Below are 8490 nucleotides of genomic sequence, written 5' to 3' on the forward strand. Positions count from 1 at the left end.
AATCTGTTTCCACAAACTGAGCAAGTAAACGGCTTCTCCCCAGTGTGAATTCGCTGGTGTCTGCTCAGGCTGGATGGATCTCCAAATCCCTTCCGACACACGGAGCAGGTGAATGGTCTCTCCCCAGAATGAACTCGCTGGTGTCTCAGCAGGCTGGACAACTGAGTGAATCCCTTCCCACAGTCAGAACAGGTGTATGGCCTCTCCCCAGTGTGAACTCGGGAGTGTGTGTGCAGGTTGGATGAATCTCCAAATCCCTTTCCACACACACAGCAGATAAACGGCATCTCTCGAGTGTGAATTCGCTGGTGCCTCAGCAGGCTGCATAACTGAGCGAATCCCTTCCCACAATCAGAACAGGTGAACGGCCTCTCCCCAGTGTGAATTCGTGAATGTGTGAGCAGTTTGGATGAATCTCCGAATCCCTTCCCACACACGGAGCAGATAAATGGCATCTCAGTGTGAAGTTGCCAGTGTGTAAGCAGAATGAATGAAAGGACAAATCTCTCCCCAGTGTGAACTTGCTGGTGTTTGCGTAGACTGGATGAAGTAGTAAACCCGTTCCCTCACGGAGCAGGTGAACCGGGTGACCTCACTGGTGTGTCAGCAGATTGGATGAAGCAGTAAATCCTTTCCCACACTGAGAGCAGGTGAACGGTCTCTTGTGTGAGTAAGTCGATGAGTTTCCAGCTCAGATGGGGCAGTGAATCCCTTCCCACAATCCTCACGGTTTCCCCCTGGTGCGGGAGTCTCGGTGCTTTTCCAGTCACACTGATGGTCAAATGGCCGACTCTGTCAGATCTTGATGTGAAGTTTGGTTTGAGATTTCTTGCTGCAAATCCTCCCCTTTGAATATCCTGTTAAAGGAGTTTACAAATATCATCACTGTCAGTACAGCTCAAAAATTCAGAACAGACAATTCTAGTTACTGTCTCACACACTCTATCTCTCTCTCTCCCTCCATTCTCACTCTGCTGTATCTAAGGTACACACTCCCTATTCTCCAGAAGGTGCTAATTCCCGCTGATTGACAGATCAACACTCAGCGTTTCCTGTTCTCGACCAAGAGAGCTTATATCCCCAGAAATAAGAGTAGGCCATTCAGCCCATCAAAACTGCTTTTCTATTTAATAAGATCATGGCTGATCGGATTGTGACCTGAATTTCATTTTCTTCCTGTCACCATAACCCTCGACTCCCTTTTTGATCAAAAACCTAACTGGGCCTTGTATATATTTAACAATGCAGCCTCCACTGCTCTCTGGGGAAGAGAATTGCAATGACTAACCCCCCTCTGAGGGAAGACATTGCTCCTCATCTCCATCAGAAATGGGGACCCTTTATTTTGACAATCTGCCCACTCGCTCCTGAATCCCCCATGAGGGGAAACATCCTCTCTTCATCTCCCCTATCATGTTACCTCAGAATCGTATATGTTTCAATATGATCACCTCTAAACGCCAATGAGTCCAGGCCCAACCTTTCCTCACAACACAGCACCTTCATCCCAGGAATCAGCCCGGTGATCCTTCTCTGAACTGCTCCCAATGCAAGAATCACCCTCCTTAGTGAAGGAGATTAAAAGTGTGCACCGTACTCCAGGTACTGTGATCTGATAGTCATTACAGAGACACGGCTGCAAGATGCAAAGGCTGCGACCTGAATATTCAAGGGTGCGTGACGTTTCAGAAGGACAGGAAACTGGGAATATGCGGAGGGACACCTCTGTTAATTAGATAGATAGAATTTACAGTGCAGAAGGAGGCCATTCGGCCCATCGAGTCTGCACCAACTCCCGGAAAGAGCACCCTACCCAAGGTTAACACCTCCACCCTATCCCCATAACCCAGTAACCCCACCCAACACTAAGGGCAATTTAGCGTGGCCAATCCACCTAACCTGCACATCTTTGGACTGTGGGAGGAAACCGGAGCACCCGGAGGAAACCCACGCACACACGGGGAGGATGTGCAGACTCCGCACAGACAGTGACCCAAGCCGGAATCGAACCAGGGACCCTGGAGCTGTGAAGCGATTGTGCTATCCACAATGCTACCGTGCTGTCATTAGTACAATAGAGAGAGTTGACCTTAGTTCTGGATATCAAGATGCACAATCAGGTTGGATATTGATAAGAAATGATAAACGTAGGAAGTCGCTTGTGGGATTCGTTTCTAGGCCCCCCGAACAGTAACCACACTGTAGGGCGGAGAATACAGGGAGGAACAATGGCTTGCGAGAAAAGTACTGCAATAATCATGTGATTTTAATCTACATACAGGTTGTGCTAATCAGATTGGTAAAGGTAAACAGGCAGATGAGCTCATTTGATTTTTAAATTTAGAGTACCCAATTATTTTTTTCCAATTAAGGGAAAATTTAGTATGACCAATCTTGCGCATCTTTGGGTTGTGAGCGTGAAACCCATGCAGACACGGGGAAAATGTGCAATCTCCACACGGACAGGGAGCCGGGGCTGAGATCAAACCCGGGTTCTCAGTGCCGTGCAACAGCAGTGCTAACCACTGCAACACCGTCCCACACAGAGAGAGAGTGTTTTTGGGACAGTTTCTTAAGTCTGCTGACCTCAGAGCAAACTAGTCTCGATCACTCAATCACTGAATTGCTAGGGTGCAGAAGGCCCATTGTGTCTGCACCGGCTCTCCAAATGTGGATGACTTAGTGCCGTTCCCCGTACCTCCCTTGACAACTTCACATCTGAAATGATTGCTCAATACTGGGTTACAAAGTCCTCGGGGTTAAACCCAGCAGCTTCTCCTGCATCTCCATTCCAGCCAAACTGACACAACAAACCAATGGGAATTGGACAAGACCTTGGAAAGAAAAAATGCTGCAAGGAAGTGAAGGACAGGGGAATGGGATGAGGCAGCATGGGTATGACGGGCTGAATGGCCTCCATCTATATTGTAATCATTCAATGATTCTGCGACAAAGGACTGTAATTGGAGGCCAGAGACTAACCTCCACAACCAACCCTCCCCAATGCAAATCAGTTCTTAATTGGTCTATCTCTGCTTCTAGACTCGGTTCCGTGAGAAACGCCTGTAACAGAATAAGAGCAAAATACTGTGGTTACTGAAAATCTGAAATAAAATGAGCAAATACTGAAAATACTCATCATATCAGCAAGTAACTGTGGCAAGAGAGACAGAGTTAACATCTCCGGGTGACAGAATAAATAAACATATGAACAAGGAGCAGGAGTCGCCATTCAGCCCCTCAAGTCTGCTCCACCATTTAGTAAGATCATGGCTGGTCTGATAGTAATCTCAAATCTTCAATTGCAGGAAATAAATATGGAGCAGAATTTGATGGTTAATATCAGCTGATGAGCAGAAGGAAAATGATCTCTGATGCTGGAAAAACAATTCCTGACCATGGGAAAATAAAGATGGTAAATCAGCAGCACATAGCCAAGGGATGGGCAGCAGTTAAATCTTCATTCAGGCACATTGGAAGAAATAACAGTAAAATACCAAACATGGTTAAAATAAATCCACTATTAGAGGCAGAAGACATCAGACAATGGCAGAGAGGTGATGAGGGAGGGCAGAGCTGAAACAGAGCAATGGGTGAACATGGATTCAGATCCACAGTGAAGGTAGCAAACCTGCCCCAGAGCCCTGGAACCAGAGCACAGATAACAAAACACACTAAAAAGTCTAAATTACAGATGAATGCTCAATAATACTCACCTCTGGAACTATTTCACTGTGTTAAAATTTAAACACTGCTGTTGGAGCTGCAGCTGGACAGAATTCAGCAGCACTGGAATCAGAGAAAAATTGCAGTCTTCAAATCTTCCGGAGTGAGGCGGCTCAGGGATTTTCACAGTAACTTCATTGCAGTGTTAATGTACACCTACTTGTGACAATAAAAAATGTGCTTATTATTAAGGTGTGCCCTGCAACACCTTTCCCCCCTCGAAAGAGGGTGGCTGTAAACCAGACCTTTCAATCAATGAGTCATACATTTTATCTCCTGGCTACTGGAACCCCGGCATGGTGGCAGAATGGTTTGCACTGCTGCCTCACAGCACCACGACCAGGGTTCAATTCCGGCCTTGGGTGATTGTGCGGAGTTTGCACATTCTCCCCGTGTCTGTGTGGGTTTCCTCTGGTGCTCTTGTTTTCTTCCACAGGTCAGGTGGGGATAGGGTGAAGAGTGGGCCCAGGAAGGGTCTTTCGAAGGGAAGGTGCAGTCTTGATGGGCCGAATGGCTTCATTCTGCACTCCAGGGATTCTCTGATCAAAGAGGCCAGGATGGCCGCGCATGCGCTCTGCTCCCCGCTGAACGAAGATGGCGGCGTTGGAACTGGGCCTGATCCGGATAAAAGCCCCGCAGCTGCAAACTCGGGACCTGAAAGGTTTTATTCCGGCCGTGGGCCTTCACCGGGCGTTTATGAAGCCTCCTCACCCTTCCCACTCCCGGCTCCATTCCTCCCTCCGCCCCACCGACTCACCCGCCCAAACAACCGCTCCCGCACTCAGACCTAAGTGAGCAAAGTGACACTGCGTATGCTCCACAAAGATCTCTGCGCATGTGCAGTGAATCGAGCACATTCACATCAAGGGGGTTGCTGGGTAATATCCACACCATTGCAACATCACAGTTAATACAATATAACTTGGTTACCATTTGAGATAAATTAATCTAAAAATGTAATAAATTGTGAATTGGTAATCTGCTATGCTCCATTTCTCAAAGTTCTCCTGTGTGACCGTGCAGAGTTTTAAAAGCTTTTGTACTATTTCCTCTCTCTCATCCCTCCACCGAGGTTGCTGACTCTGACTGGATTCAATCACAGTCACAGGTTCTTCTCTCTTTCCTTCTCCATCCATGATTCTGAATATTCACTGTTTTACAGAATAAAACTGCACCAATAAAAGTCATTCAGCCCATTATACCTGTACTGAATCTTTGCAAGATCCATCCAATTAATCCCACAACCCTGCTGGCAGAGTGAGGAAGGATGTTCTTGCTATAGAGTGAATGCAGTGAAGGTTTACCAGACTGATTCCTGGGCTGACGGACTGACGTATGATGAGAGATTGAGCCAGTTAGGATTATGTCGCTGGAGCTCAGGAGAGGAATCTCATGGAAGCCTATAAAATTCTAACAGTACTGGAAAGGGTAGATGTGGGAAGGATGTTCCTGATGGTGGAGGGGGGGGGAGGAGGGAAAGAGTCCAGCATCATAGTCTGAGGATAGGGGGCAGACCATTTAGAATTGAGATGAGGAGAAATTTCTTCATCCAGAAAGAGGTGAGCCAATGGAATTTGTTACTGCAGGAAGTAGTTGAGGATAAAACATTGTATGGTTTCAACAAGCAGTTAGATCCATCTCTCAGGGTAAAAGGGATCAAAGACTGGAGGGAATGCGGGGAACAGGTTACTGAGTTGAATGATCAGCCATGATCATAATGAATGGTGGAATAGGCTGGTAGGGGCGAATTGCTTCCTCCTGCTTCTATTCCCTATGTTTCTATGTAAGGCCGGAGTTTATCTTCAGGGAATCGAACATTTTGGTGCCTTTTCCAATTGTACCAGTAAATTGTGATTCACACTGAAAGGTTTACTTTCACTCAGTAATTAGAACATTTCACTTTCTCAGCACTGGCACTTTAGATCAAATCCCAATTGTTCACTTCTCTTGTAGCTGGTGTGTGGGGAAGATCATGTTCACTGTAGATCTGACAGCACAGAAACCGCACTGTGCTTCTGGATACACCCAGTCTTTAAGGAGATGAATCTTTTAAACATCACCCAAGTGAAGGTCTTCCCCTGACTCTAAGGAGTGAGATGTCCCTGTAGTTGATGCTGTCTCCTCTGTCACTGCTGTTTTTATTGCATCACACATGTTCCATGGACCAGTCTCACAGCCCAAAAGGGGAGGGCAGGAAGGTGTGACAGTCAATGGGACTTTCTGTGTGAGCAGTTCAGCTGGAATTCCATCCTTGCCGGGCACCTTTCTGCTTGCTCAGCAATCAATGGCCTTTTCCAGCTCAAATGATGAGGGTTCCTTGTCCAACTCAACCATGACAGGAAGCTGCAGGAGAGTCAAACAGAGACTGGGAAATGTCTGTCTCACAGGAGTTCAGCTCACAGTCGGGTTCAACCCAGCGGGATATCTGTTTACATCTGTTGGTAAGAACGTCACCAGCTCCAATTTCAGCCAGGGAACTTTGGTGATGGTCGGATGAAGTGCCCTCTTGATCTCATCATACAGAGATTTCCATTGTCACAGGCAGTCTGGAATCATTGACATAGGCTGATCCAATGTTTATCTGCAGAGTGTCATCCTGATTTTTACACAACTGTCTTGGCTTTCACATGATGTAGTGTTCTCATAGTTAGGTTTATGGTGTACATCAGGTCGGCTTTGCTTTTTGCGTCAATGACAGATGTCATCTCTGCTGAGTGGCTCTCAAATCAGTCTTTGTTGTGGGTTCCACCTTTACCAAATGTTGCTGCTGCTGTGTCAGAAATGATTCAACTCAGCAACTTTCAAACTTCACCAATAACAATGTTTTTTTAAATAAATTTAGAGTAGCCAATTATTTTTTTCCAATTAAGTGGCAATTTAGCGTGGCCAATCCACCTAACCTGCACATCTTTGGGCTGTGTGGGTGAGACCCATGCAGACATGGGGAGAATGTGCAAACTCCACACGGACAGTGACCCAGGGCCGGGATTCGAACCCGGGTCCTCAGCGCCGCAGTCCCAGTGCTAACCACTGCGCCACATGCTGCCCTACCAATAACAATGTTGATGTTCAGTGTTTATGTACGTTTTCACAGTGCCTGTATAATATTTCACCGTTTTGTTTTGCTTTCTTCACAATTTAATTTCCTAATGGGCATAACACTGAAGAAGTCAGTAAGAATTGTCAGGAAGGATTAATTTGCACTTTCTAATTGGAGATGTTGATCAGTAGAAGCTTTCAGACACTGATTTGCATCAAGGATCAATTTAGGATTGAAGTACAAGTTCAGTATTTTACTGTAAAGATGTTCCTGGTGAGAGTTCTTGATTTCAGTCGTAAGATCACAGCTGGTGCTTTTAAAAAGAGCCATTGCAGCCCCGAAAACTAGTGACATCTTCAGAATATTAAACTGTTGCCAGTTATGAGGATTGTTAACATCAGCAGAATCAAACCGGATATTGTCAGACGATCAATCCTGGATGTGATTAGCAGCAGCAAAACAGCGGATTCCATTCCCTGCAGTCACTTGTGAACTCGCTGGCGTCTCAGCAGGTGCTGTGACCGAGTGAATCCCACTCCACACAAGGAGCAGGTGAACCGTCTCCCCCCCGGTGTGATCCCACTGATGTGTCAGCAATTGGGATGACCAAAGGAATCGCTTCCCACACACGGAGCGTGAACGGCTTCTCCCCAGTGTGAGTGCGTTGGTGCTCACTGAGGTCAGCTGACTGACTGAAACCCTCTCCACAGGTGGTGCACCCGAATGGATCCTCCAAATGCATTTGGTGATGTGACTGGAGGGTGAATATCTGAGTGAATCCTTCCCCACACACAAAGGAAATGAATGGTTTCTGACCCGTGTGAATTCGCTGGTGTTCAGTGAACATGGATAAGGACTTGAATTTCTCTTCACAGGTTGTGCAGCTGAATGGCTTTTCCTCAGTGTGAACTCGCTGGTGTAACCGAAGGGCAGAAAACTGAGTGAATCTCCTCTCACACACAGAACAGAGGAACGGCCTTTCCTCAGTGTGAATGCGTCGATGGATTTCCAGCCGGGATGAAGAATTGAATCCTTTACCACAGTCCTCACATTTCCAGTTTCTCCATGATTCTAGTTTCCCTGCATCTTTCCAGTTTGGACAATCAGTTGAAGCTTTGTCCACACACACAGAACACGAGTACGCTTTTTTCCCCACTGCGAATCGTGTGATGAATATAACAGGCTGTTTAACTGGTTAAAGCTCTTTGTACATTGAGTATACTGGAACCTCACATTCCAGTGTGTGTCCTGATGCTTTTCCAGTCACACAGATGTTTTAAATGGTGTCACACAGACAGAACACAAACATTTCTTCTTCCAAATTCAATGATTGATGATATTCAGGCTGTGGTGAGTCAGTGACTGTCTGACCATGCAGTTGGAGTTCCTGTTTGTAAATCCAAGTCTAATGCCCTGGAAAAGGAGTTTACAAAACTTTAGAGAAGAGAAATTCTAAACGTACAGTTCTATTTTCCATGAAGAATATTTTCCACATTTGTACCTGTAAAGCAGTGAATCCTAATCCCAAGCACTCTCTTGCCTCCCGGGGCTGGATGCAAATCCCACAGTGACTAACAGTCCCATATTTTACTGGAATAGCTGCATGCTGCCTGGATATTGTCTGTCATACAAATTGGACCTTTCTCAATGCACAGAACCATGGTCCTGACTGTTTATGTGTTCCAGAAACACAAAGACTTACCCCAGGTGGCCTGGTCCCAGCT

General features: G+C 46.3%; 1 long non-coding RNA gene across 1 annotated transcript; it reads right to left on the reverse strand.

Moving 5' to 3' along the window:
* Nucleotides 1-282: 282 nt before the first annotated feature.
* On the reverse strand, nt 283-5997 carry LOC119960421. Its single transcript, XR_005459410.1, has 3 exons — nt 3717-5997; nt 2983-3063; nt 283-857 (listed from the first exon to the last, which is right to left on the reverse strand). It is a non-coding gene; the product is annotated as an uncharacterized LOC119960421 (long non-coding RNA).
* Between the last annotated feature and the right edge of the window lie 2493 nt (nt 5998-8490).

Source organism: Scyliorhinus canicula, unplaced genomic scaffold, assembly GCF_902713615.1.
Source record: "Scyliorhinus canicula unplaced genomic scaffold, sScyCan1.1, whole genome shotgun sequence".
Classification (NCBI taxonomy): domain Eukaryota; kingdom Metazoa; phylum Chordata; class Chondrichthyes; order Carcharhiniformes; family Scyliorhinidae; genus Scyliorhinus; species Scyliorhinus canicula.